The following is a 27,795-nucleotide window of genomic DNA, read 5'->3' as shown; positions in this document are numbered from 1 at the left end:
TTAACCCTCCACTTTATTCCTGCCATGCACAAACACCTCCATAAGAACAAGCAATAACATGCAGGCATTGAAATCTATAAACCCCTTCCTAGGGAAGAACATATCACCAAAAAGTGTTATTCATACTGCAGGTGGCAACCCATTAGTGGTCTTGAGAAAAAATTAATGAAAAAAGGCAGACTAGAAAAGATTAAAATTCATTTCAAATAACAAATGTACATGCTGTTTCATGGAGCAAGACTTTGTTTCAGTTACATTTATTCATATATGTATATTCAAACATTTGCACGTCTGGGTCGCAACGTATTTCTTACTATAGGTAGGAGTCAAAAAAAAAGTTGGGAAAAAAACTCACCGATGTAAACACTTTTCACTACACAGATAACTTCTCTCATTTTCATCCGGAACAGATTGGTTTCTTGATGTCACTGGAGGTTTAGAAATCTTCATTTATTGTTGTGTGTCTTTGCTTCATGTCTACAAAAGAGAAAGATCCATCTGGGTATTTGCTTTCCCCCAAACAAGAGAATTGTCAACTCCATTCCATATCCCAAAGGTGAACTGAACTCTACTTCTCTACAAAGCCTGCTTTAAACTTTGAAATTATAACATTATGGATTGAAGTATGTAGAATTATGTCCCCTAAAAAGATATGCTCAAGTCCTAACTCCCAGTACCTGTGAATGTGACCTTATTTGGAAATAGGGTCTTGGCAGATGTAATCAAGTTAAAATGAGGTCATACTAGGTTAGGGTGGGCCCTAATCCAGTGGCTGGTATCCTTGTAAGAGGGAAATTTGGACACAGAGACACACAGGGAGAATGCCACGTGACAAGAGGCAGATATTGGAGTGATGTGCCCACAAGACAAAGAATGCCCAGAATTGCCAGAAACCACCAGAAGCTAGGCAGTGGCAGAGAAACATTCTTCCCAAGAGCCTTGAGAGAAAGAATGGTCCTGCTGATACCTTGATTTTGGATTTCTTGCCCCCAGAACTGTGAGAGAATACATTTCTTTGGTCTTAAGTCTCTGGTAATTTGTTTCGGCAGTCTTAGGAAACTAATACATGGGTTTTCCTATTTCTACACTCACCATTGAATTTTCAAAGATCTTAGCAAATATTTACATGTACCTGCTTGAATATTCATAAAACATCTCTGAAAAGATAACCAAGAAACTGACAACACTAGTTGCCTTTGGGAAAGGGAAGTGGGTAGCAGCAGAATAAGGGAAGGAGATTTTTTACTATAATACCCTTTTGAATTTTAAACTATGTGATGTATTATCTATTTTTAAAACAAATAAAATAAAAATTTTGAAAATTTATGGCTCAAACTCAACCTACCTAGCAATCTTCCCCACCTCCCCAGAGATCACTGCTGATGGAAGCCTGTCCCATTTTTTTTAAACGAAGATGCAAAGTCCTAAAAAGAAGGATCACCCTCTTTCACAGAGAACACCTGGTTCACAGTCATTTCCCTTTTGTACCAAAAACCCAGGAAGGCTAACTGTCTAGTCTTATTCAGAGATATCTTTAGTCATCTGCCTCTCTCTTCCAAGCTATTTGCTTAAGGATAAAATGGTAAAACACTGGCAGCTGAAACAATGTTCCTATCCATGATATCCTTAATTACTGACTTAAATGAAGAGCCATTGTCAGATTTCCTCATTAAAAGACATACTTTATGAGCAGATAACTCACACGAATGATTTAAGAAGGACAGATTCATCAGACAGTTTGAGGTTGAATCTAACAAAGTATGCAAAGTTAATTATATAATTTGAAGTGTTGGACAAAATGGGTCCAAGGGTCTTTCAACATCAAAGCCTCTAGTGGAGAAGGATGCAGTGTAACTGGGGCCTTCAGCTAAACTCTCCCGTGAGACAACTCTGTACAATACTGGTGATCAATGCATATTTCATGAATTGAATAAAATTAAAAGCATAAAATGAAGAGCTAGAAGAGACTCTGGAATTCTTAGGCATGTTTCCCCAGCAATGCTCTGAAAATGGGCACCGGGCTGTCTGGGCTGGAATACTGACTTCACTTTAGCCAGGCTTTTTCTATGCCTCAGTTTTCTCATCTGAAAAATACAGTGATTATAATTTCTGCCTCTTAGCGTTGTTGAGTAGGTGAAGTATATGCAGTAGATGCACTTGGTACCTTGACCAGATTCCACTTACAAGGCCAGAGCACCCATCCCCTAGCAGGGGAGAATGTGGGCTACCCCAGCTGCCTCCGTCTCTGCAGAACTGCCCCGGACTGATGGTAGCCATGCCCTCCAGGAAGCTACCCCACCCCATGGCCCACAGACAAAGACTGACTGATATGCGGGTACAAAAGAGACCCCTCCTCTCAAGTCAGGGATAACTCCAAGGTGTGGTTTGTATGTCAGAGCCTCTCTTTAAGGAAGCAAGACCGCGCGTATCCTCGCTCACCTCCCCCCACCCCTTTCCTTTCCTGCTTCCCTCCCTCCCTCCCAGGTTCTCCTTGAAGAGCACTCCCCGCAATGCGCCCGACTTCCTGCTTCAGGCTCTGCTTCTAGGGAACCCAACCTAAGAGAGGAGGTAGAGAGCTTCAAAGTTAAGTGTATAAACAGTCAATCCAGTTTCATCGTTATTGCTTAATCATTCAAATTTAGGGCAAGCACAAAATCAAAGGACCTTTGACATAATCCACCCCCGAAGGCTTACAGAGGAAAGTGGTGACACAAAATCTGAAAAGACAGAAAATTACTTGGGTGAGTCTATTCCCAAACTAAGACTGAGGAGACAAACCAGGAGCCAGAAAGAGATAGACTGGCCCTGCTTAGATTTCTTTTAAAAACTAGAGACCCTGTGGTGAAGGCCTAAAATTAATATTATGCACTGCCTTGACATCTGGTGAAATCAGCAGGGTCTCAAATAGCCTAATTGCAAGTGCCTCTCCCTACTCTGCCACAAAGATCCTCTAGCCAAACAACTCTCCTTATCACAGGGACCAAGAACAGTTCCCTGCAGCCCTCAGAACTATTCAAACAAGCCAATCACATCCTCCCACAGAAGCCAGGGTACACCTCACCCTCTTGATACCAGAAGCCTGCCTCTCACAGCCCCTGGTTGTTCGCTCTGCTTCTGAGTATAACTCCCATGTAGCCCTACATGGCACGTGGGATCCTCCTGCCCCAGACTGTGAGTATGGGTGACTAATAAACCATTGTCCATCTCATCTCTCCAGTGGTGGATGCTGTGTGTTCAGCCATCCCCATAACTCCATGGTGGGAAGCCATTCATCACCAGTGGGGTAAAGAGAAGGCAATGAAAACAGACCCTTATTACCAGGGCTTGTAAGACTTAGTTTTTTAACTTCTCCATTGCTTTGTTAAACTTGTCAATTTTCATATATGAAATTGAGAAAAGCCAAGTGTGTGTGTGCATATGTATGTGTCAAAGAAACAAGATTAGGTTGGAAGAAGCTGGAAAACTGTCTTTCTCTGTAGCAAACACAGGAAAGAGGCTGTGTGTGTGGATAAGAGGCAGGGGTGGATGAGGCAGGGCTCGCTTGGGCCAGAGGGAGAGAGGAAGAAACGGACAACTTGCCGAGACAAAGCTGTGTTCTAGGTAGAAGCCTGGCCGCTCCCCATTAGACCAAGGTGCTTCCCATTAGAACAGAAACCAAAAATCAGTGGGAACGGATCAGAGCTCAAAAGTAAAGGAAGTAAACGTGCTTGGGCAGAAACGAAAAATGAATGAAGAACAGGTGAAATATGCATTATTCGTCAAGAACTCCTGACACTGTGGTTCTTATTAATGCAGAATGTGAGGGATGAGGTTTGGTTTCTCTCACTAGTTTTAGCTAAGGTCATCAAAAATTTTGGCTGCCTTTTAAGTACACAGTACCTTGACCTTGATACTCAGCCTAGTTATGAGATCACTGGAGACAAGTTGAAGGAGGTGCCCATTTCTAGAGCCTTACAGGAGAAACCTTTCTGATAATCCCCAAATCACATCCCTCTGGACTTTTCATTCAATTCAACTCATGATTTAGGCACTAAGCACCTATACTATACAATACCTAATGTACCGTGTTTTTCCATATGTGCACCTATGATATGAGAGAATCTGCCCTTTTAACAAGCCCAAAGGTGAGTCTTATGTGTCCCAAAATTTGAAAAGTAATACTTGAAAAGATGCAAAGGAGAAAAAGGCAGGTGAAGCACTGATATTAAAATACAAGAGTGTTCTTTGGAAAAAATGGGTCAGAGGCATTTCTCCAGAGAAGCCGTACAGATGGCCAACAGGTACATGAAAAAAATACTCAAAATCACTACCAGTCAAAATCACCTTATACCGGTCAGAATGGCCATCATAAAAAAGTCTACAAATGGGGAGTTCCCTGGCAGTCCAATGGTTAGGACTTGGCGCTTTCACTACCGTGGCTCAGGTTCAACACCTGGTCGGGGAACTAAGATCCCATAAGCTATGCGGCACGGCCAAAAAAAAAAAAAAAGTCTACAAATAACAAATGCTGGAGAGGGTGTGGAGAAAAGGGAACCCCCCCACACTGTTGGTGGCAATGTAAATTGGTGCAGTCACTATAGAGAACAGTATGGAGGTTCCCTAGAAAACTAAAAATAGGGTTACCATATGATCCAACTACCCCACTTCTGGGCATATATCTGGAAAAGATGAAGACTCTAATTCGAAAAGATACATGCACCCCAGTGTTCATAGCAGCACTATTTACAATAGCCAAGACATGGGAGCAACCTAAATGGCCATTGACAGATGAATGGATAAAGATGTGGTGTATATATATATATATATATATTAATACAATGGAATACTACTCAGCCATAAAAATGAATGAAATAATGCCACTTGCAGCAACATGGATGGACCTAGAGATTATCATACTAAGTGAAGTAAGTCAGACAAAGAAAGGTAAATATCATATGATATCACTTATATGTGGAATCTAAAAAATGATACAAATGAACTTATTTACAAAACAGAAATAGACTCACAGACATAGAAAACAAACTTAAGGTTACCAAAGGGGAAAGGTGGGGGGAGGGATAAGTTAGGAGTTAGTGATTAACAGATACACACTACTATATATAAAATAGATAAACAATAAGGACTTACTGTATAGCACAGGGAACTATATTCGATACCATGTAATACCCTACAACGGCAAAGAATCTGAAAAAGAATATACATATGTGTGTGTGTGTGTGTGTGTGTAAATATATATATATATATACACATATATGTGTGTGTGTATATATATATATATACACACACACACATATATGTGTATATATAACTGAATCATTTTGCTGTACACCTGAAACTCATGCAGCATTGTAAATCAAGCATACTTCAATTTTAAAAAATGGGTCAGAGGGAGTTAGTCTTTAAAAAAACAAGATAAAATAAAATGAAATAAAATAAAACAAAATAAAGTACAAGATCACATAGACTGAGTCACACTATTAATGGACCAACAGGAAGGACAGAAGCTGTTGAAAAGGGGAGGAAGGTAACTGTTCAGCCTCCTGAAAGATAGGGAGGTTAACCTGGGCTTTGAAGATGAGTAGGATTTAAATTGACATAGAAAGCATTCCACACACCCACACAATAATGGAAGTGAGCATTCAATGCAGCTATTATTCATTAATTACTAAAAAAAAAAAAAAAAGGCAAACGTCTCAACAAGTACACAGTGGTTGCCATTTTTATTTGGCTGACTCCTTATTTGAGGGAAACAAGTGACAAAAAAACCTATTTAAATACTTAAATCATAAAAACCACAACTAAGTGGTACCACACTAATTCTTTATTCATGTGAGATTTGACCGTGTAGCTCAGGCAGTGCCACCAAGGACCTGGTTTCTCACTATGTAGTTCCTTCTCACCCTTCCATGCTGTTGGCACCATCCTCAGGGCTTTCATGCTGATCCCTTGGCTTGCCCCTCACTGCAGCAAAATGGCACCTCAAGTCCAAACCTCACATCCTCACACCAACTCTTTAGGACAAGAGATGGTCTCTTTCTATAGCCTCTGCCTATCTTTCAGCCCCATCCTGAATCATGTTCTCACTTGCTCTCTGCACCCCAGCTCCATTGGCCTATTTCAAGCTCATCAAATATGCTATTCTTACTTCTATCACAGCACATGGGCTTCCATGGTGCATTCTTTCTCCTCTTCACCTAGTTCACACACACTCAAATTTCATCTCCCAGCATAAACTTCATGACAAGGTCAGCCCCTGTTATATGCTCTCAATACATAGTGTAGTTCTCCTTCGTGGCAATATATACATATAACCATTTGATTAGTGTTTGTCTTTTCTACAAGAAAGAAACCATGTCTGGTTTGGTTTATCATTGTATCCTCAGCATCAAGCCAGTGTCTGGACAGTGGGCACTTAATACATATTTGTTGATTGGATAGTTGGATGGATGGATGGATGGATGGATGGATGGATGGATGGACTTGGCTTCTAAACATGGCCATGTAACTAATTAGCTACCTAACCTTCAGCTTTTTTGAGATTCAGTTCTCTCAACTGTGAAATGAAAAGGTTGGACTAGTTGACCTTTAAGACCCTTTCTGAATTTAAAGTGCTGAATTCATAAAGTGTTACTGGCAAGAGAATTTCTTTAACTGCAAGTATGGTGGAAACAAACTAAAAAATGGTGTTTTGGGTTACTCTGCTATCCTTTTACAAATGTCATTTTTAATCTAATTCTGACTTTGTGTGGGTCTCACGCAGTAGTTAGCAATCTGGAGAAATTGATATCCTAAAACTGTTACCGAGCAGCTGGAATTGCCATATAGCTAATACAAGTTAGAAAAATATATATTGACAGTCTAGGCAGATGTTAAATTAAATGTTATTGAGAACATTTTACACATGTTCCTTTCCCTACCCTATCCCCCCAAATTTGCAATATTCAAAGTAAAGGGTGGATTCGGTTTGATGCACTGCTAAAAATAAAATTTCCATCTTTGAGTGATGTTTAGTACAGAGCACTATTATCATATTGAAATAGTTTTATCTTGAATTTACAAAATAGCCTTGCTGTATCCAAGTTCATAGAAATTTGATTAGATCCTAAATATATTTTCATTCAGGGTCCAATTCATATCCATCGATTTCTGCATCTTAAAAGAAAATATATTTCAGCTTTTCACTTGACATGCCTATGAAGCACAAGATAACATTTCCTACCTGCTCCCCCATTCAACATCTGGATCTGAACTATAATTTGCCTATAAATAAGAAATGAGAATTTTGATCAGGCAGCTTTGCAATCTGTTCAAAATAGTCTGGGAATACTTGATTGCATAACAAACCTCCAAGTAAATCAAGTTGTCTTAAGACAGTTTAACTACCATACAATATTTTATTATATTCTATCTCCCCTTAAAAATTATACTTTCTAATGAAGTGATGCAGCCAGAGTATTGATAAAGAGAGAGCACTATGTGGAAATGTCCTTGTGAAAAGAAACTCCACTAGTTGAGGAAACCAAGGCCCCGTTGTTCCTCTTCTAAGTGGCTGGGGCAGGAACTGGCTAACTGTTCCCCACACCCATTTCCATATCCTCCTTGGCTCCCAGGTAGACTGCATTTCCCAGCCTCCCACGTGACAGATTCCTGGCCAATGGAATGTAGGCAGGAACTTATACACCCCACTTTTGGGCCTGGCTTATAAAATCCTCCCATGCAATCCTCCACCCCTTACCTCCCACACATGAAAGATGGCAGAGCTAGGTATGCCTTGTTTTGTGAACACTGTGTAGGGCAGAGCCTCTCTCCACTGTCTCATACTCCCAACCAAATTATGAGCTAGCAGAAGAGAGACTACATTATAGTATCTGTCATTCTTCTCAGTATCTTAGGCTTCTGAGCACAGCACCCTACCAAAAGCCTCCATTAAAAATTTGCTATAGGTGATTACTCCTTTTCCCCCCTTTTTTCTTCATTTTAAAGACAGAAGAGTAAAGAAGAGGGGAGAGCCTGACATTCCATGGCTTTTTTGCCCAAGAACCATCTATCCTTGCATAAATTGGGCCCATAAAATAGATTGGCTGCAAGAATGGAGAAAATGTTTAGCTTCCTCAAATGAGTGTATTAGTCCAAGTTCTCATAGAAGCATATGCCAAGATAAGATTAAACATACAAGGATTTTACTAAGAGAAATGCCCATGAAAGAAATTGGAGAGTGAGCCAGGAAAGCTAGAGGGTCATGAGACTATGACGCGAGGCTGACCCAGAGTGAAGAAGCGAGGGGGAGAAGGTTGGGCAGAAGTGTGCTGCAATGTAGTCTAAGGAAGGTTTGGCAAGGCCATCAGGGAGTCCTCAAGCCAAAGCTGGCCATCGGAGGAATCCCATGTCTCTCCAGAAAAAAACCTGCCTTGGTACTTCTGCCACACATCATTGGCTGGGAGCACCCCTTGGGAGGCAAGGCCTTGGCTCAAACTTGGAGATGGATTTCAGAACCCAGCAGCTGGGGCCATCAGTCAGTTATACTCCCCGCAGTTCTTCAAAGCACATTCTCATCGCTTCTACAGAGTGTTCTATTAAAGGCAACATGAGCTTATCCATCTTATCTGTATATCTTTTTGTTTTAATAGATTTTAGCCACTATGAAAACATAAAGGATCAGGACCAGAAAAAACTAGTCTCCATGATGGGTCTTGTCATAAATTTTGTTTTTATCAGTCACCATCAGTCAAACACATAATGCTCCCCCATTGAATAGAGGCTCATTAACCAAGTTAGGATTTATATTCAGCTGCTAGTTATGGGCACTGGAGATAAAAAAATGGTTTAACCAAGACAGAGGTTTATTTCCCTCTTATATAAAAGAAGTCTGTAGTTAAGCAGTGCAGTGATAGTATTAGGTTGGCCACAAAGTTCGTTTGGGTTTTTCTGTACATCTTATGGAAAAACCTGAACGAACTTTTTGGCCAACCCAATATAATAGCTCTAAAGTATCATACTGGACCCAGCCACCTACTACTATATTTCTACTACTATATTTCTATTCCTTCATTCTTAGAGTATGATTACCATCCTCAGGTCACCTCATGTTTCAGAATGGATTCTGGGAATCCAATCATCATGTTTGTATTCCAGTTAGGATGGAGGGGAAGAAGTGAAAACAGAAAGGGACATATGCTAGCTATGTGCCCCTTTAAAAAACAAACAAAAGTAACTATTCCTGGGAAGTACCACTGTATGCAGACAATTTCAAGATACAACTCATGGGCAACACTTTGCTACACAGGAGGCTGAGGAATGAATTCTTTAAGCTGTGCAGAAAAATTCCCCAACTCTTTTCATAGAAGAAGGGGTATGAATACTGGGCAGGTATTCTTTTTCCCAGCCATTTCTCGGGTTTGGTTCTGAAAAGAAAGTTTTAATTTAAAAAGGCTGGTAAGGTTTTTCCTCTGCTACTAGATGAATCTATTATATTAATGACAGCCACTGATCTAATTCAATTGCCTTCCATAAATTTGCACATATTGTTTATTGGTTGCCTTGTCCATATAACCTGTTCATTTTGTACTTTCTTTCCTCTCTGAGGAAAAGTAAATTTTCTTTTTTCTTGTTTTTCCATTATATTAGAGGCCTTCTAGGCTATCTGCCCACCCCACCAGCTTCCCTCTCTGAGAACTGCTCTCCCAGACAAGAGTGCTTCCTGAGTCATATTTCTAACTACCTAATGCATCCCTGACCCTTGAATATTAGGTCAGGGATAGAAACTAAACCAAGCTGAGCAGACCCATTTCTCTCTTCTGAGAACTGGGATCTGGAATCAAGATCACACCTGTCTCCACTGGACATCTGAATAAAGGAGATGTGAATTTATTTTATTAATTAATTTATTTATAAATTTATAAATTTATTTATTTATTTTTGGCTGTGTTGTGTCTTCGTTGCTGTGCGCAGGCTTTCTCTTGTTGCGGTGAGCAGGGGCTACTCTTGGTTGCGGTGCGTGGGCTTCTCATTGCAGTGGCTTCTCTTGTTGCGGAGCACGGGCTCTAGGTGCATGGGCTTCAGTAGTTGTGGCTCACGGGCTCTAGAGTGCAGGCTCAGTAGTTGCGGTGCACTGGCTTAGTTGCTCCACGGCATGTGGGATCTTCCCAGACCAGGGCTTGAATCCGTGTCCCCCTGCATTGGCAGGAGGATTCTTAACCACTGCACCGCCAGGGAAATCCCAAGGAGATGTAAATTTAGAAATGATAGGGACAGACATCTTCTGCCATGTTTATGGAACAGTCAAGAGAGCCAGTTTGCTGACAGAGGAGAGTAAAGCAGAGATGGCACAGCTCTTACTTTGCTGTAGTAATGTGGATCAATCCCTTCCACAGATATTTTCCCAAATATTACATCCAAGTAGATGAACTGGAAGGACCATAAATAGCTGGTAGCTAGTGTCAGGTGCTTTCCAAACTACCCCTATTATTAGGACCTAACCAATATAATCCCAGCCTTTTCTTCTATGGTCCTTCCAATGTGGTACACTGAAACCAGCATGAGATTTGTTGATTTTTTAATGTGTTCCCTGATTCCTCTTCCTATGCTTAGCGTATATTTCATTGAGTAGCTATCTGTTACTTCCTATCAGTAGACTCATCCTGCCTGCCGTATGTTATCACAGCTACTGGGGATAAAGATAGTGATAAGGGTTGGGCTTGTTGGATTCAATTTGAGAAACTGAGTTCATTTGGAGTTCTACACTATGCTAGGTCTGGAGAATAAACAGATAAATAAGACATGGACCCTGCCCAGCAATTTATAAGTTGCTATCATAAGTGACTCTCAACCAAGTTCTGGTACTGTATTTGCATGTCAAGTCATATCTAGCAAAAGGAGTTAAGATCTCTCAATTGGAAGATGTCCAATAGCTTAGAGGCAGAAAGGGACGATGACTCCACTGATTTCTTGGAAAAAGGAAATCCTTTCAAAAGTTTTTCTTTTTCCCCTCTCTGACCTGATTTTTACCTACACCCCTCTGTTTGTTTGCACTTGGTGTATAGATAGCTCCACTGAGAAGGAGATCAAAAAGAATGCCAAAGCTCTTTTTTGACCAAAATGCTATGATACTAGAAATCAACTATAAGAAAAAAACTGCAAAAAACCCAAACATGTGGAGGCTAAATAGTATGCTTCTAAGCAACCAATGGCTAACTGAAGAAATCAAAGAGGAGGAGGAGAATAAGATTCCACAAGCCTTGTGGCCAAAAAAAAAAAAAGTAATCATGAGGGGAGGAGAATACAAATGCAGGGTTTTAAAAATTTATTTGAAATTAAGAGATAAGCAACTTAAAACAATCATACGCACGTGCACACACACACACATATATAGACTGCTATACAAAAACCTCATGGTAACTGCAAACCAAAAATCTGTAATAGATATACACAAAAAAAAAGAAAAAGGAATCCAAAGATAGCGCTAAAGATAGTCATTAAATCACAAGAGAAGAGAGCAAAAGAAGAAGAAAGGGGAAAAAAAGACCTATAAAAACAAATCCAAAACAATTAACAAAATGGCAATAAGGGCTTCCCTGGTGGTGCAGTGGTTGAGAATCCGCCTGCCAAGGCAGGGGACACGGGTTCGAGCCCTGGTCTGGGAAGATCCCACATGCCACAGAGCAACTGGGCCCGTGAGCCACAACTACTGAGCCTGCACGTCTGGAGCCTATGCTCCGCAACAAGAGAGGCCACGATAGCGAGAGGCCCGTGCACTGTGACGAAGAGTGGCCCCTGCTTGCCGCAACTAGAGAAAGCCCTCGCACAGAAACGAAGACCCGACACAGCCATAAATACATAAATTAATTAATTAATTAATTAATTTAAAAAATGGCAATAAGAACATATATATCAATAATTACCTTAAATATAAATGGACTAAATTATCCAACCAAAAGACACAGAGTGGCTGAATGGATACAAAAACATGACTTTTATGTATGCTGCCAACAAGAGACTCACTTCAGATCTAGAGACACACACAGACTACAAGTTAGAGAATGTAAAAAGGTATTCCATGCCAGTGGAAATCAAAAGAAAGTCAGCGTAGCAATAAGTATATCAGACAAAATAGACTTTAAAATAAAGGCTGTTAACGAAAAAGGACACTATGTAATGATCAAGGAATCAATCCAAGAAGATCTAACAATTGTAAATATATATGCACCCAACATAGGAGCACCTAAATATATGAAGCAAATATTTACAGACATAAAAGGAGAAGTCGACAGTAACACAATGACAGTAGGGGACTTTAACACCCCACTCACATCAATGAACAGATCAGCCAGACAGAAAATCAATAAGGAAACTGGCCTTAAATGACATGTTAGACCAGACAAACTTAATTGATATATAGAGCATTCCATCCAAAAGCAGCAGAATACACTCTTTTCAAGTGCACACAGAACATGCTCCAGGATAGGTCACATGCTAGGTCACAAAACAAGCCTTAGTAAATTTAAGAAAATTGAAATCATGTCAAGCATCTTTTCTGACCAAAATGCTATGAGACTAGAAATCAACTACAAGAAAAAAACTGCAGAAAACACAAACACATAGAGGTTAAACAATATGCTACTAAACAACCAATGGCTAACAAGAAATCAAAGAGGAAATAAATACCTAGAGACAAATGACAATGAAAACACAATGATCCCAAACCTAAGGGACACAGCAAAAGCAGTTCTAAGAGGGAAGTTTATAGCAATACAATCTTACCTCAGGAAACAAGTAAAATCTCAAATAAACAAGATAATCTTACACTTAAAGCAGCTAGAGAAAGAACAAACAAAACCCAAAGTTAGTAGAAGGAAAGAAATCATAAACATCAGAGCAGAAATAAATGAAATAGAGACTAAAAAATAATAGAAAAGATCAATGAAACTAAAAGATGGTTCTCTGAAAAGACAAATAAAATTGACAAACCTTTAGCCAGACTCATCAAGAAAAAATGGGAGAGGGCCCATATCAATAAAATCAAAATGAAAAAGGAGAACTTACAATCAACACCATAGAAATGCAAAGGATCATAAGAGACTACTATGAACAACTATATGCCAATAAAATGGAAAACCTAGAAGAAATGGACAAACTCTTAGAAAGGTACACTATCCCAAAACTGAACCAGGAAGGAATAAAAATATGAACAGACCAATTACCAGTAATGAGACTGAATCAGTAATTTAAAAACTCCCAGAAAACAAAAGTCCAGGACCAGATGGCTTCACAGGTGAATTCTACCAAACATTTAGAGAAGAGTTAAGACCCATCATTCTCAAACTATTCCAAAAAACTGCAAAGGAAGGAACACTTAACAACGCATTCTATGAGGCCAGCATCACCCTGATACCAAAACCAGACAAAGATAGCACACAAAAAAGAAAATGACAGGCCAATATCACTGATGAACATGGACACAAAAATCCTCAATAAAATATTAGCAAACCAAATCCAACAATACATTAAAAGGATCATACACCATGATGAAGTAGGATTTATCCCGGGGATGCAAGGGTTTTTCAATATCTGCAAATCAATCAACGTGATATACCACATTAACAAATTGAAGAATAAAAAACATATGATCATCTCGATAGATGCAGAAAAAGCTTTTGACAAAATTCACTATCCATTTATGATAAAAACTCTCCAGAAAGTGGACATACAGGGAACATACCTCAACATAATGAAGGCCATATATGACAAACCCACCGCTAACATCATACTCAATGGTGAAAAGCTGAAAGCATTCCCCTTAAGATCAGGAACAAGACAAAGGTACCCACTCTCGCCGCTTTTATTCAACATAGTTTTGGAAGTCCTAGCCACAGCAATCAGAGAAGAAAAAGAAATAAAAGGAATCCAAATTGGAAAGAAAGAAGTAAAACGGTCATTGTTAGCAGGTGACATGATACTATACATAGAAAATCCTAAAACTGCCACCAGAAAACTACTAGAGTTCATTAATTATTTTGGTAAAGTTGCAGGATACAAAATTAACATACAGAAATCTGTTGCATTTCTATACGCTAACAATGAAATATCAGAAAGAGAAATTAAGGAAACAATCACATTTACCATCAGATCAAAAAGAATAAAACACCTAGGAATAAACCTACCTAAAGAGGCAAAAGACCTGTACTCTGAAAACTATAAGACACTGATGAAAGAAATTGAACTCCACACAGATGGAAAGATACCGTGTTCTTGGGTTGGAAGAATCAATATTGTTAAAATGACCATACTACCCAAGGCAACCTACAGATTCAATGCAATCCCTTTCAAAGTACCAATGGCATTTTTCACAGAATTAGAACAAAAAACTTTACAATTTGTATGGAAACACAAAAGACCCTGAATAGCCAAAGCAATCTTGAGAAAGAAAAACAGAGCTAAAGGAATGAGGCTCCCTGACTTCAGACTATACTACAAAGCTACAGTCATCAAAACAGTATGCTACCGGCACAAAAACAGAAATATAGATCAATGGAACAGGATAGAAAGTCCAGAGATAAAGCCACACACCTATGGTCAACTAATCTATGACAAAGGAGGCAAGAATATACAATGGAGAAAAGACAGTCTCTTCAATAAGAGGTGCTGGGAAAACTGGATAGCCACACATAAAAGAATGAAATTAGAACATTCTCTAACACCATACACAAAAATAAACTCAAAATGGATTAAAGACCTAAATGTAAGGCCGGACACTATAAAACTCTCAGAGGAAAACATAGGCAGAACGCTCTTTGACATAAATCACAGGAAGATCTTTTTTGATCCACCTCTTACAGTAATGAGAATAAAAACAAAAATAAACAAATGGGATCTAAATAAACTTAAAAGCTTTTGCACAGCAAAGGAAACCATAATCAAACAAAAAGACAATCTACAGAATGGGAGAAAATATTTGCAAATGATGCGACCAACAAGGGATTAATTTCCAAAATATACAAACAGCTCATGCAGCTCAATATCAAAAATAATAGTAATAATAATAATAAAAAATAAACAACCAAGTCAAAAAATGGGTAGAAGTTCTAAATAGACACTTCTCCAAAGAAGACATACAGATGGCCAACAGGCACATGAAAAGATGCTCAACATCACTAATTATTAGAGAAATGCAAACTGAAACTATCGATACAATGAGGTACCACCTCACACCAGTCAGAATGGCCATCATCAAAAAGTCTACAAATAATAAATGCTGGAGAGGGTGTGGAGAAAAGGGAACCCTCCTACACTGTTGGTGGGAATGTAAACTGGTGCAGCCACTATGGAGAACAGTATGGAGTTTCCTCAAAAAACTAAAAATAGAGTTATCATATGGGCAATCCCATTCTTGGGCATATATCCAGAAAAGATGAAAACTCTAATTTGAAAAGATATATGTACCCCAATGTTCATAGCAGCACTATTTACAATAGCCAAGACATGGAAACAACCTAAATGTCTATCAACAGATGAATGGATAAAGAAAACAAAAGAAAAAGATCTACAGGTAACTACATTTAGGTGGTTTTCAAATGAAAAAGCTCAGAATTATGTCAGGTTATGAAAGTTTATAAAAATTTTAATGCAAATACAAGGAAACAGCAATACTTTTTCTTAGTCTTCCCTTTTCACTCTGGTCCACCTTGTTGTTAAAAAAAAAAAAATTGAGTTCCCTGCCTTCTGGAACTTTTTATCAGCAGGAGGTGAGAAATCATATAAATTTCTGGAAACAAATGGTAACAGTCAGTCATTTCTTTTATAATGGACCATTAGATTGGTGTATTTGCATGTATCATCAAATTCTCTAATGGAATGACAATGCTAGAGAGATAGTCTAATACAATTAGAATGTAGGCTTCTGGGATAAAATTACTAAATGTTTTCCTTGGAGGAGAAAAAAATGTACATCCTCTACCATGAAAATACCAATGAGAAAAAAGAAGCTAAAAAAAAAAAAGAAGCTATTCTGAATGATTTTGTCCAATTTAACATTTTTCTATCATAACAAAATTCTTATGAATTTCACATTAGCCAGTGATTTGAAGGCAGGCATCTTCCAGAGCGAAATTTTAAAAAATGTAGAACACAGGATAATCAAGATCAGGAGCATCATCTTTTATTCTTTGATGGAAAAGGCAGATGCTTTATGAATACAATTATCAGTGAAGGCCAATGTTATGTCTCTAACAAGGAACTGCAGGAGCACTCACCTGAGCAATGCTTCTTTGTGGCAAATGAGAGCTGGAACTAGATACAAACTCCCAAGTGGGACAGAACCAGAGGCATGCCCTTGTTCAGAGTTGCACATAGGTCCATCCCAGCCTAGAGGTTGGTTTTCAAGAGTTTATGGCACCAGATTTAATTTTCACACCTCCTTTTCCCATCAGTACTTGGAAGTATTGGTCAAACACGCCCTATCCCCAATGGAAGGCTTCCCTGGTGAACACTGCTCCCTTCTACTCCCTCAAACGACAGAACTATCCCATCACTCCTTGCACTGTTGTCACAGCTCCCACAGCACCCTGACTCACTCCAGAGAAATTATAAAACCATATGGAAATCAAACCCAATATAATTCCGCATCTGGAAGAGTTTGGGGAATACCTTCCCAAGCCTGTAGTTTTATACTAATTTTTTAAGTGAACCTAAGCATTTTGGAGACTTTATTTTTTAATACAACATTAAATTAATATATTAAATGTTATGCATATATTCTATAGAAAGGTGGGAATAGTAAAAAGAGGAGAGAGAGCTAGAATTAAAAACCAGTGGCTTGGACTTCCCTGGTGGCGCAGTGGTTAAGAATCCACCTGCCAATGCAGGGGACACGGGTTCGAGCCCTAGTCCGGGAAGATCCCACATGTCACAGAGCAACTAAGCCCATGTGCCACAACTACTGAGCCTGCACTCTAGAGCCCGCAAGCCACAACTACTGAGTCCATGTGCCACAACTATTGCAGCCTGCGCACCTAGAGCCCAAGCTCCGCAACAAGAGAAGCCACCACAATGAGAAGCCCACACACCACAACGAAGAGTAGCCCCCGCTCGCTGCAACTAGAGAAAGCTCGCACTCAGCAATGAAGACCCAACTCAGCCAAAAGTAAATAAATAAATAAATGTATAAAAAAGAAAACATTAAGCTAAGTGAAAAAAGCCAGTCACAAAAACACAAACAAACAAACAAAAAAACAGTGCCTTTAACATGTATTTTAACACCATGAGTAATTTAAATCTGCCTCCTGGCATCAGAAAAGACATTCCGAAATGTTTTTCAGAGATGAATTTTGGTTTTTTGAAATTTAGTGATAGGATGGGCTTCAGCTATACTCAAATGGATTATTATAAATGAAGTACGGTTAACACAGGGGATGCTAGAACCCCAGAGGAAAGAAAATATTCAAGAGAAATATGCATTTTATTACACATTCAGAAGCTTAAAAATTTTTTTTTGTTATACTTAAAATGCCTATGGTGTACTATATTACAAATGAGGAAATAGAGTGTGAAATTAAGTGAATTGCTGAGTGGTCAACCAGTTTAAGTACATCAAATGGCATATTCACTAAACTGGTTATATCATGTTACTTATTCTAGACAGACCCATCATGGGATACATACACTTTGAAAACAACCCTGAAGAGTGTAAAGCTATTGATATGTTGATGAATGCTTTCTGCAGATATTCTCCCAAATGGTATATCCAAGTAAATGACCAAAGATAGCTGGTGGACCCAGTGTCAGGTGCTTTCCTAACTACCCTTTTATTATTATAACCTGACCGATACAATCTCAAACGTTTCCCTCTCTGGTCCTTCCATATGGCATATGGAAATCAGCATGCAATTTGGTGATTTTTTTTTTTTATCCCCATCCCCACCCCCAGCCCCAGTGCATATTCCCAAGTGTTTGTTTACTTGTTCATTTATGCATTTGTTTGCCAATCTGTGAGCAACCTGAGATCAGTAGTTCATCTCAGTCAGCAGCCTCACTGCCAGAGACATGGTAAGCATCTAGCAAATGTCTGATGACAGCAAAATTATGAATCAGTCACTTATCAGTGGTGGGATCTTGGGCAGTAAATGGAAATCTCTGAGGCTCAAGTCTCCTCATCTAAAAAAGTGGGGATTAATAATAATACTTGCTTACATTAGAGTTATTTTAAGAAACAAGATTGTTAGACTATTTGGCTTTTATTGCATTGTCATCATCATTATTTTTGCCATTACTATTCTCATGATGAATTTTCAACCTTTATCCAAGAAGAGAGATTGACTCAGTCCTCTCAAAGTGCATGACTAAATTTGAACTTGAAAGATGGAGCCTGACTCATGAGAAGAGGATAATAATGGGCACTATGTTTTCATTGGAAAATCTGAGTTAGCAGCAAGAATCCTGTTTGTTAAAATTCAGATACAGATAAATAATGAGTAAGGTTCAGGAACAATTGCAGAGTATCCATGGTTACAGAAAATGCTGTCAACACCCATTGTTCTATATATACCTTGGGAGACATGTCACCACATTTCTATAAATAGAGTAGAAATTGATTCATTTCAACCTTGATCATGTGCAAGGCTCCAATCTTCTCAGGAATAAAGGAACTAGACTTGATGTAATGGGGGAATATGTAGTTTAATGGGTGTAATGGGCCGTATGTCTGAGGAAGATCAACAGACCAAAGGAGAAAGAAAGTTTATGAGAGCAAATGGGGCTTCTGAGTCTCCAGCAGGCGACTCCTTGGGGGAAGAACAACCCTGAGAACCTGAACAACCTCAAGCTACTTAAGAGTTTCTCCTGACCACTCATTCAGTTTTAAATACAAAACAAAAAGACGACTGGAAGATTTCTAATTAAACATGGCAGGAAAAATGATTTTTTAGAAAGGCCATAAGGCCAGAAAGAATGAAAGAGCGGATGACAGCAAATGAGAGACGGCCATAAAATTTTAAAAGCTGGAAAGCAGATGGCTAAGTGGTAAATGACTTAGCATAAACATAAAATTCGAGTATCTATAAGGATTCAGGGTCAGATAGCAGTATCAACAGAAAAGCCAATTTGAGCTGCAGAATCCCAGGAATACTTAGAAATTGGCAGCACCAAGTACTTCTGAAGGTTGAGTGGCAAAAGGCTAAAACATAACCATAGCTGAGGGCACAGGTACTGAACTAAAAACAGAGGAATTAGTGATATCCTCCTAACCTGTCTTCTACTTGGCTCTGAGAACACCATCAGCTGCTCACTTACTTCCCAGATAAAGACAGTGATCCCTGAGAAATACTAACATGTTTGGCATTTGGTTAGTTACAGATGCTAACATTTGGGGGTCTCCTATGAAACATTCAGGCCTCCTCTTTGTCAAGCCCCACCAATATACAGTTTCCACTAAACTAAGCTTTTTAGTGTTTTACTCTTAGACAAACTACCAAGAATTCCCATTTAAAGAAAATTTCTAACATGACAGACAATGAATATATGGAAAAAAGGAAACCAGAGAAAACAGAAACAATGCAGAGAGCAGAAGAAAACTAAACCTCACTATAAGTAGTATCTTCAAATGATAAAAGACTGCATCATCCAAGAAACAAGAACGACATACTATACAGAAAAGAAGCAGTCCAAGAAGAAATAAAGAGTTCTCAAAAATTAAAATACAACAGAAAATAAATCAATAGAGGAGTGACAAGATAAAGTTGAAGAGGGACTTCCCTGGTGGTGCAGTGGTTAAGAATCCGCCTGCCAATGCAGGGCACATGGGTTCGAGCCCTGGTCCCGGAAGATCCCACATGCCACAGAGCAACTAAGCCCATGTACCACAACTAATGAGCCTACGTTCTAGAGCCTGCAAGCCACAACTACTGAGCCCGTGTGGCACAACTACTGCAGCCTGCGTGCCTAGAGCCTGTGCTCTGCAACAAAGAGAAGCCGCAATGAGAAGCTCGCACACTGCAACAAAGAGCAGCCCCCGCTCGCCGCAAATAGAGAAAGCCCACGCACAGCAATGAAGACCCAACGCAGCCAATAAATAAATAAATAAAAAGATAAAGTTGAAGACATTTTACAGAAAGTTGAATAGACAGAAAAATAAAGAAATGGAACATACCAGAAAAAGGATAAGAAAATCAGAGGATCAATCAAGGAGGTCCAAGATTGAATTATAAGAGTTCTAGAAAGAAAGACAAGAAAATGGAGAGGAGAAAAAATAATCAAAAAAATAATTTAAATTTCCCAGAACAGAATAAGGGGCCAAGCCAGCACCACGCCCTTGCTAAGGTTTTACTGTAAAATTTCAGATCACTGGGTATATGAGGAAGATTCTAAAATCTTCCAGAGAGGAAAAAATAGCTCACAGATAAAAGCTAAAGAAGTAGACTAGCTAGAAGAAAATGGAGCAATGCTATCAAAATTCTTTTAAAAAATAGTTTCTATATAGAACTCTAAACACAATCATATTATCAATATGTTTTGAGAGTAGTTTAAAAATATTTTCAGACATGTATAATGTCTCAAAAACATGCAAGGTCTAAAAAACCTCAGGAAGCTACTGGAGTGCTGTGATCTTGTGATTTATAATAAGAAATATATATTTGCTCTTCCTCCAGGTCCTGTCACAGAGCTCCTAAAACCCTTGGAATTTCCTGTGTTGAGAGGGATAAAGGTGTCTTTTGTTATGTTAATGAGGAGAATTTTGCCAGTGGAGCCAACCTTGTGATTAGAGGGTTGCAACTTTCAGCCCCACCCCACCCCAACCCACCCCCACCTCTGGGAGGGGTGAAGGGCTGGAGATTGAGCTCAATCACCAGTGGCCAATGATTTAATCAATCATGCCTAATGGAGCCTCCATAACAACCTAAAAGGACAGGGTTCAGAGAGCTTCTGGGTTGGTGAGCTCGTGGAGAATGGGGAGAGAGAGCGTGCTCAAAGAGCATGGAAGTTCAGAGAGCATGGAAGTTCCACACCCCCCTTTCCCCATGCCTTGCCCTCTACATCTCTTTCATCTGGTTGTTCCTAAGTTAGATCCTTTTATAATAAACCTGTAATCTAGTAAGTAAACTGTTTCTCTAAGTTCTGTGAGCCACTCTAGCAAGTTAATCGAATACAAGGAGGGGTTCGTTGGAATCAACAATCTACTATAGTCGGTAGGTCAGAAGCCCAGGTGATACCTGGACTTGCGACTGGCCTCTGAAGTGTGTGTGTTGGGTGGGGGTAGACACCAGTCTTGTAGGACTGAACCCTTAACCTGTGGGATCTGATGGTATCTCTGGGTAGATAGTGTCAAAATTGAGTTGAATTGTAGGACACCCAGCTGGTACTGGAGAACTGCTTGGTGCTGTGGAACCACAACCCACAACCCCGCCCACTACCACTACCATTGGAATTGGTATCTGAATCATTAGATGTGCTCCACCAAAATGAGGTAGTAAACTAAGACAGAAGATAAAGGATCAAGTAAAGGAATCAAACAGAGGAGAGATGATAATTCTCTTTCACCAGGATGAGGGTGAAGGGAACCACACAGCTAAGAAGTGAACCCAGAGAACCACTAATTCACATTGGAGAAAGAGGATGGAGGGCTCCAATAAGGATAACTCCAAACACAAAATGAAGCAGTAGATTACCACCAATGTTTGATGTACTCAAAGGGGAATGATGCTTCTGGCAGAGTGTTTGGGGATGAATTAGAGAAAGGTATATAGAAAAAAATATAGGCCCAAAATGATAAAATTATTGGGACTCCCCTGGTGGCGCAGTGGTTAAGAATCTGCCTGCCAGTGCAGAGGACACAGGTTCAGTCCCTGGTCCGGGAAGATACCACATGCGGCGGAGCAACTAAGCCCATGTGCCACAACTACTGAGCCCTTGTGCCACAACTACTGAAGCTCAAGCGCTTAAAGCTTGTGCTCCGCAACAAGAGAAGCCACCGCAATAGGAAGCACGCGTACCGCAAGGAAGAGTAGCCCCCACTCGCTGCAACTAGAGAAAGCCCGTGTGCAGCAGTGAAGACCCAACACAGCCAAAAATAAGTAAATAAAATAAATTTATGGAAAAAAATGATACAATTATTAGCTCCAGAGAAAACAAGTTTTCCAAGAAAAGAAACGTAATAATTGTATACTACCTTTACAATGTATACTACTATTTATGCATAATAGTTACAAAATCACAACATGAACACTGAATTCTGATCTAATTTTCTAAAATTTGGTATAACCGTACTGTAGGATGGGATAGGGTAAGCATGTGTGTTCTGGAACTCAGTGTGACATAGGAAGGGGAGGTGAGGGTAAGAGAGTTAAATCCTCAGCCTCAGTAGTAGGAAATCAATTAATAACATTGAATTAGAAAAAATTAGAAATATCAGTGTTGATTTAAAATAAGGAGATAAATTCCAGAAAAAAAATAGTTAATGCAATCAAAAGTGGTTGACTCTTAAAAGTGGGTAACAGGAAAAAAAACAAAAACAAAAAAAAACAAAAACAAAAAAAAGTGGGTAACAGGGATGCAAAAAGGTGGGAAAAGAGATTGTTCATTTTCTTTGAAAACCTTGTAGAACCATATGAATTTGTAGAATCATGTAATAAAAATGAATTTTTAAAAAAAATTACTGCTGTACATCTTTTATTTCCCCCTCAGATCTACTCTTTGTCCTGCTCCTTTCGTTGAGTATCCTGGGAATTTGACTCATGTGGACCACACTAATAGTGTTAGTTGAATTGGCTATACAGCAGAGGTTGGAGTGAGAGAGAAAAACATATTTTCACAACTCCAGTTGGGTGGTCCATAAAGCTCTCTCTCCTCTTGTCCTCTAGACCTAATGGCGATAATATTTCTAATGATCTATCCTCAGGTACTGCACTCTCCCTTACGATTTCCCTCCATTCTACCCACATCTTTAGAAACAGTCTCTTCATTAGAATTCTCTTTAAACTACCTAATTTGAATGTGTCATGTACTTCCTCCCAGGACCCTGACTAACACAGAGCTTTAGCTACATCTGCATCTAGATTGACTAGAAAATAGATGATAATATTTTCTTAACTTTTAATAACAATAATAATTTATTATAACAATAACAATGTAAATAACACATACACACCTTCCTTCATTATAAATCTCTGGAATCATGGGGTTTTTTTAGGGTAGTTACAGGTTCACAGCAAATTTGAGAAGGAACAGAGATTTCCCATATTCCCCTGCCTTCCACACATGCACAGCCTCCCCCATTTTCAACACCCCCACCCGAGTTCATCACTTGTACATTTGTGACAAGTGATGAACCTATGTTGACACATCATAATCACCCAAAATCCATAGTTTACATTACGGTTCACTCTTGGTGTTGTATATTCTTTGGGTTTGGACAAATGTATAATGACATGTATTCATCATTATGGTATCATACTGAGTATTTTCACTGCCCTAAAAACCCTCTGTGCTCTGCCTATTCATCCCTCCCTTACCCTGCCACCAACACCTAGCAGCCACTGATCTTTTTACTGTCTCCATAGTTTTGCCTTTTCAAGAATGTCACATAATTGGAATCATATAGTATATAGTTCGTGTTGTTTCGAGGTCTTTTTTTCTAGTTACATACTCATAGAAAAATTAGAAAATAAAAAAATTAATCACCATAATTCCACAAGCCTGAGTCAATCGATATTGATATTTTGGTGTGGAAACCTAGAGCAAAGTAATAATTAGGCACTCCTTCAAATGGATTTCTTTAGTGATGTTCAGTGTTTATACAGAGAGGCAGTGTAGGGGAATGGCAGAGCATTAGGATGCTTGCTAGTTCCAGCCTTTCTTAATATTCCCAGTAATGCAAGTCCAGTCCCCAAATTCTACACTTCACTCAGCTCTACTCCATCTTCACCTCCAAGCAACTTTGCAAAGTGTTCCTTCCAACCATGCACAGTGCTGTGTGTAAGAGAAGTTCTGTCAGTACTCCATCTTGGCAACATTTCCGATGATGTTTTAGTACTCCAATGATCTTTTACCCACCCCCCTTCTTAGCCATTGGTACCCTGGGATAATGTCCATGCCTTTTTTTCCACTTTGGCACCAAACTGAGCATGGTAGCAAGAGATCATTTCAACACTGTCAGCAGCAGTGAAGGCAAACTAAAACACGATCTCCACTTCTCCAGCTAAAATGTCAGCTAATCTTGTTTTACAGTCACCTCCACGAAAGTTTCTCTGTGAAGGGTTCATAAAGAGATACTAATTTTGATCCACAGCTGATGTAAGGGGGAAAAATCAGTGTTTATATATAAATACTTTTAACTTGGATGGGTGGGATGGACTATAGATTAATGAACCTCATCAACAGGATGCCCTCACTCATCTCCCTGTGAGGGGGGAAAAAACTTGTGTAATCGAGGAGTCAAACTCACTGCTGTTTAACTTTATACTGTTATTGCTAAAAGCACAGGAGCAATGGTGACATCTTGTGTCAGGTTAAAAACTAACAGGATCTTAATTCCTTGTGGTGTCTACTGGGAGTACTTCAGATGAGTCCCGACTAACACTCATGTTTATCTGCTCGTTTTAGCTGCTGACCAAATAATAAAACAGGGGCATTGGTTTTTCAGGTGCAGAGATTACATCTTCAGGAATGATGGGGAAAACTCCACTTGGCATTTGACTCATCTAACTGCCACCTTAAGAACAGAGCAACCAGGAGTGCCAGTCTAGTTCTTCAACTCAGCCCTTACACGTTGCCAGGATATCCTTGTAAAACACATGGGCTCTGGGCCCATCCACTATCATTCTGAAGCAGCCAGAGGAGAGCTGTGGAGCTCTGTAATGATTGCAATTAGTTATCTGACTGCTTCGAGCATTTTCATTTCTTTGGCAAGCCTTTGAATGTCACATGACATGACTGGAACCTCTGGAGCCCAATAGATGCCATATCAAACACTGCTGGCAGCAGATGCCTGGGAAGCCAAATCTTTTTGTTTCGTGTGCTCTTTATGAGAGCAGTGGTTCTTAACCGTGGCCATACAAAATCACCTGGGGAGCTTACACAAATATCAATACCTGGATCCATTCCAGACCAATGAAATTAGAATTTCTAGGAGTAGAAGGCAGACATTTTTTAAAAGCCCCCAAGGTGATATTAGCATGCAGCTCTCACCTGGCTCTCCTGCCCTGTTAAACCAGCCACCACACTGTGAAGAAGCCCATGTCACGTGGAGAGGCCATATGCATCCTTGTGTTTAAAGATCTAGGCCTTAGTGCAAATCTCTGATTATTTTTTCTTAAGAAACAGAAGACAACAACAAGAACTTCTTAGAATTATTGAGTCAGAGAGCATCTTTTAAAATATATATACTGATTACAAATCATTTAATTTTTAAATTTTCATAATTTTCATAATTTAATTATTTATTTTGAAAAATTTGTTGCCAAATAACTTTCCAGGAAGGTAGGTCTTTCCTCAGAATAGTTCTCTGTTCTTGCCATCTTCAATCCCTCTCCTCCCATTCTCCCTTAAATTCACATCAGTTATGCCTTTGACCCCATCACTCCACTGAAGCTGCTCTCCATAGTTCCAAGTTCACTAGTGATCTTCACATTGTTGAATTTATGGCTAAGTCTTCTCTTACTCTGACGTAGAAGCAACGTTTTGCACAGTGTATAATCCCTTCCTGATACACACTTCTTCACTTGGTCTCCAGGACCCACCCTCTTTTGGTTTTCTCATCTCACTGGTTGGATCTTCTCAGTCTCTTTGCTGGGTTCTTCTTCTTTCCCTGTAATGCTCCAGGGCCCAATCCTGGCTCCTTTTTTTCCTTATCTGCCACTCCCTGTATGATCTCAGCCTGTCTCAAGGCTTTAAATTCTACAAAATGCCTTTAACTCCTCCAAATATATCTCCAGCCCATACTTCTATCCAAACTCCAAGCATCTACATCTGACTGTATACTCAACAAATCCATTGACAGGCATCTCAAACTCAACATTTCCAAATCTTTTCCCCCCAAACCTTCTCTACCAGCAGCCTTCCCATCTCAGGTAATGGCAGTACATGTTTCAACTGCTCAGGCAAAAAATCTTGACACATTCTCAAGTCCCCTCATTTTCTGTCATTCCATATCCAATTCGTCAAGAAATCCTGATGGCTTTACCTTAAAAATATATCCACAATCTGATCTCCTCTTAACACCTCACTGGTACCACCCTGGTCCAAGCACCTGGCCTTTTGCCTGGCTAACTGTAATACCCTCCAACAGGTTTCCCTGCCTAAACTTGTCCCTGCCACACACACACTCTAGCAGTCAGAGGGATGGGAACTTCTGTAACATGTGAGGGGGAGCAGAATACATGACCCCCAAATATGCCACTTTGGCATGTGAATTATTTTGTTGTAATTGATGGGATATAAGCCTCAACTGCCCAACTTGCTGTTGGGTCTCATATCTTTGGGGCTCCCACACATATGAAATTAAAATGTTCTCCTGTTAATCTGTCTTATGTCAATTAAATTGTTATGCCAGCCAAAGAACCTAGAAGGGAAGAAGGGAAAATTTTTCCACCCCTACACATGTCAGATCATGTTGCTTTCTCTGCTCAAAATTCTCCAGTGACTCCCCTTTTCCTCCCACATCCACTGTCCCTTTTCCTGCTCCACATTTTTTTCTGTTGCTAGTGTCACTTCCTAACATACTGTTTGGCTTGTCTACTTATTCTTTTTTTTTTTTTTTTTTAATTTATATTTTTATTTATTTTTGGCTGTGTTGGGTCGTTTCTGTGCGAGGGCTTTCTCCAGTTGCGGCGAGCGGGGGCCACTCTTCATCGCGGGCCTCTCACTGTCGCGGCCTCTCCCGTTGCGGAGCACAGGCTCCAGACGCGCAGGCTCAGTAGTTGTGGCTCACGGGCTTAGTTGCTCCGCGGCATGTGGGATCTTCCCAGACCAGGGCTCGAACCCGTGTCCCCTGCATTGGCAGGCGGATTCTCAACCACTGCGCCACCAGGGAAGCCCTGTCTACTTATTCTGTCTTTTGTTTATTGTCTGTCTCTCCCCACTAGCATATAAGCTTCACTGGGGCAGGATCTCTATTTTCTTCACTCATATATCCCAAGCACCTAGAAGACTACCTGGAACAATGAAGGCATTCACTGCATGTTTGCTGAATAAACAAATGAATGAATGAAGGCTATTACTCTTCATCTTGAGACTGCTGTGATCTATATGGGCATGTAGACAAGGTTTGTCTACCTGGACCTCCGCTTCTTCATGCAAGGTGTATCATCCTCTAGTTTCTCTTCAGTTGTTCAGATACCCTCCACTCAGGACTCCTTTCTCTCACAGAGGTCTAGACTCCAGGATTAGGCCTTGTTCTTCTCTTGCCCCCATTCTGTCAGTCTCCTTCCTTCCACCTATGAATATTAGCAAGTAGTCAGCAGTCAAGCTTCCAGTTCAAGTCATTTCAGTTAAACTAATTCATGAAGGTCTTTGTGCTTTCTTGTTCCCTTCCCCAAGTCCCCTCTCTGAGCGCCCAGGCTGAGGATGAGCCTAAACGTTAGCTAAATTCGCTAAATTCGCTGTATCCGTTAGTTCTTTGGCATTATAATATGTTACTCCCTAGAATATTTGTATTTCAAAGATAAACGCTCCAAGAGGGCAATGCTTACTTGTTGACCAACTCATACAGTATCCTAAGCCTCCATTATTCAAGATTTGGAACATGAAAAAAAATGATTTTTGCAATAAGAAAAGACAAAGAGAGGTAGTTCTTTTGAGACAGGAGGGAGGGGGACA

The 27,795-nt window shown here is 39.7% G+C and overlaps 1 protein-coding gene across 1 annotated transcript in view; it reads right to left on the bottom strand.

Moving 5' to 3' along the window:
- The window catches only part of GRPR (gastrin releasing peptide receptor), a 278,270-nt gene that overhangs the window by 203,955 nt on the left and 46,520 nt on the right, over window positions 1–27,795 (bottom strand). The window contains exon 2 of the mRNA XM_082447338.1: window positions 356–477. The gene's annotated coding sequence lies outside the window, so the exon portion shown is untranslated. The remainder of the gene's footprint in view (window positions 1–355; window positions 478–27,795) is intronic.

The sequence above is a fragment of the Balaenoptera physalus genome, assembly GCF_965194825.1.
Source record: "Balaenoptera physalus genome assembly, chromosome: X".
Classification (NCBI taxonomy): Eukaryota; Metazoa; Chordata; class Mammalia; order Artiodactyla; family Balaenopteridae; genus Balaenoptera; species Balaenoptera physalus.
This window is presented reverse-complemented; position numbering and strand designations above follow the sequence as displayed.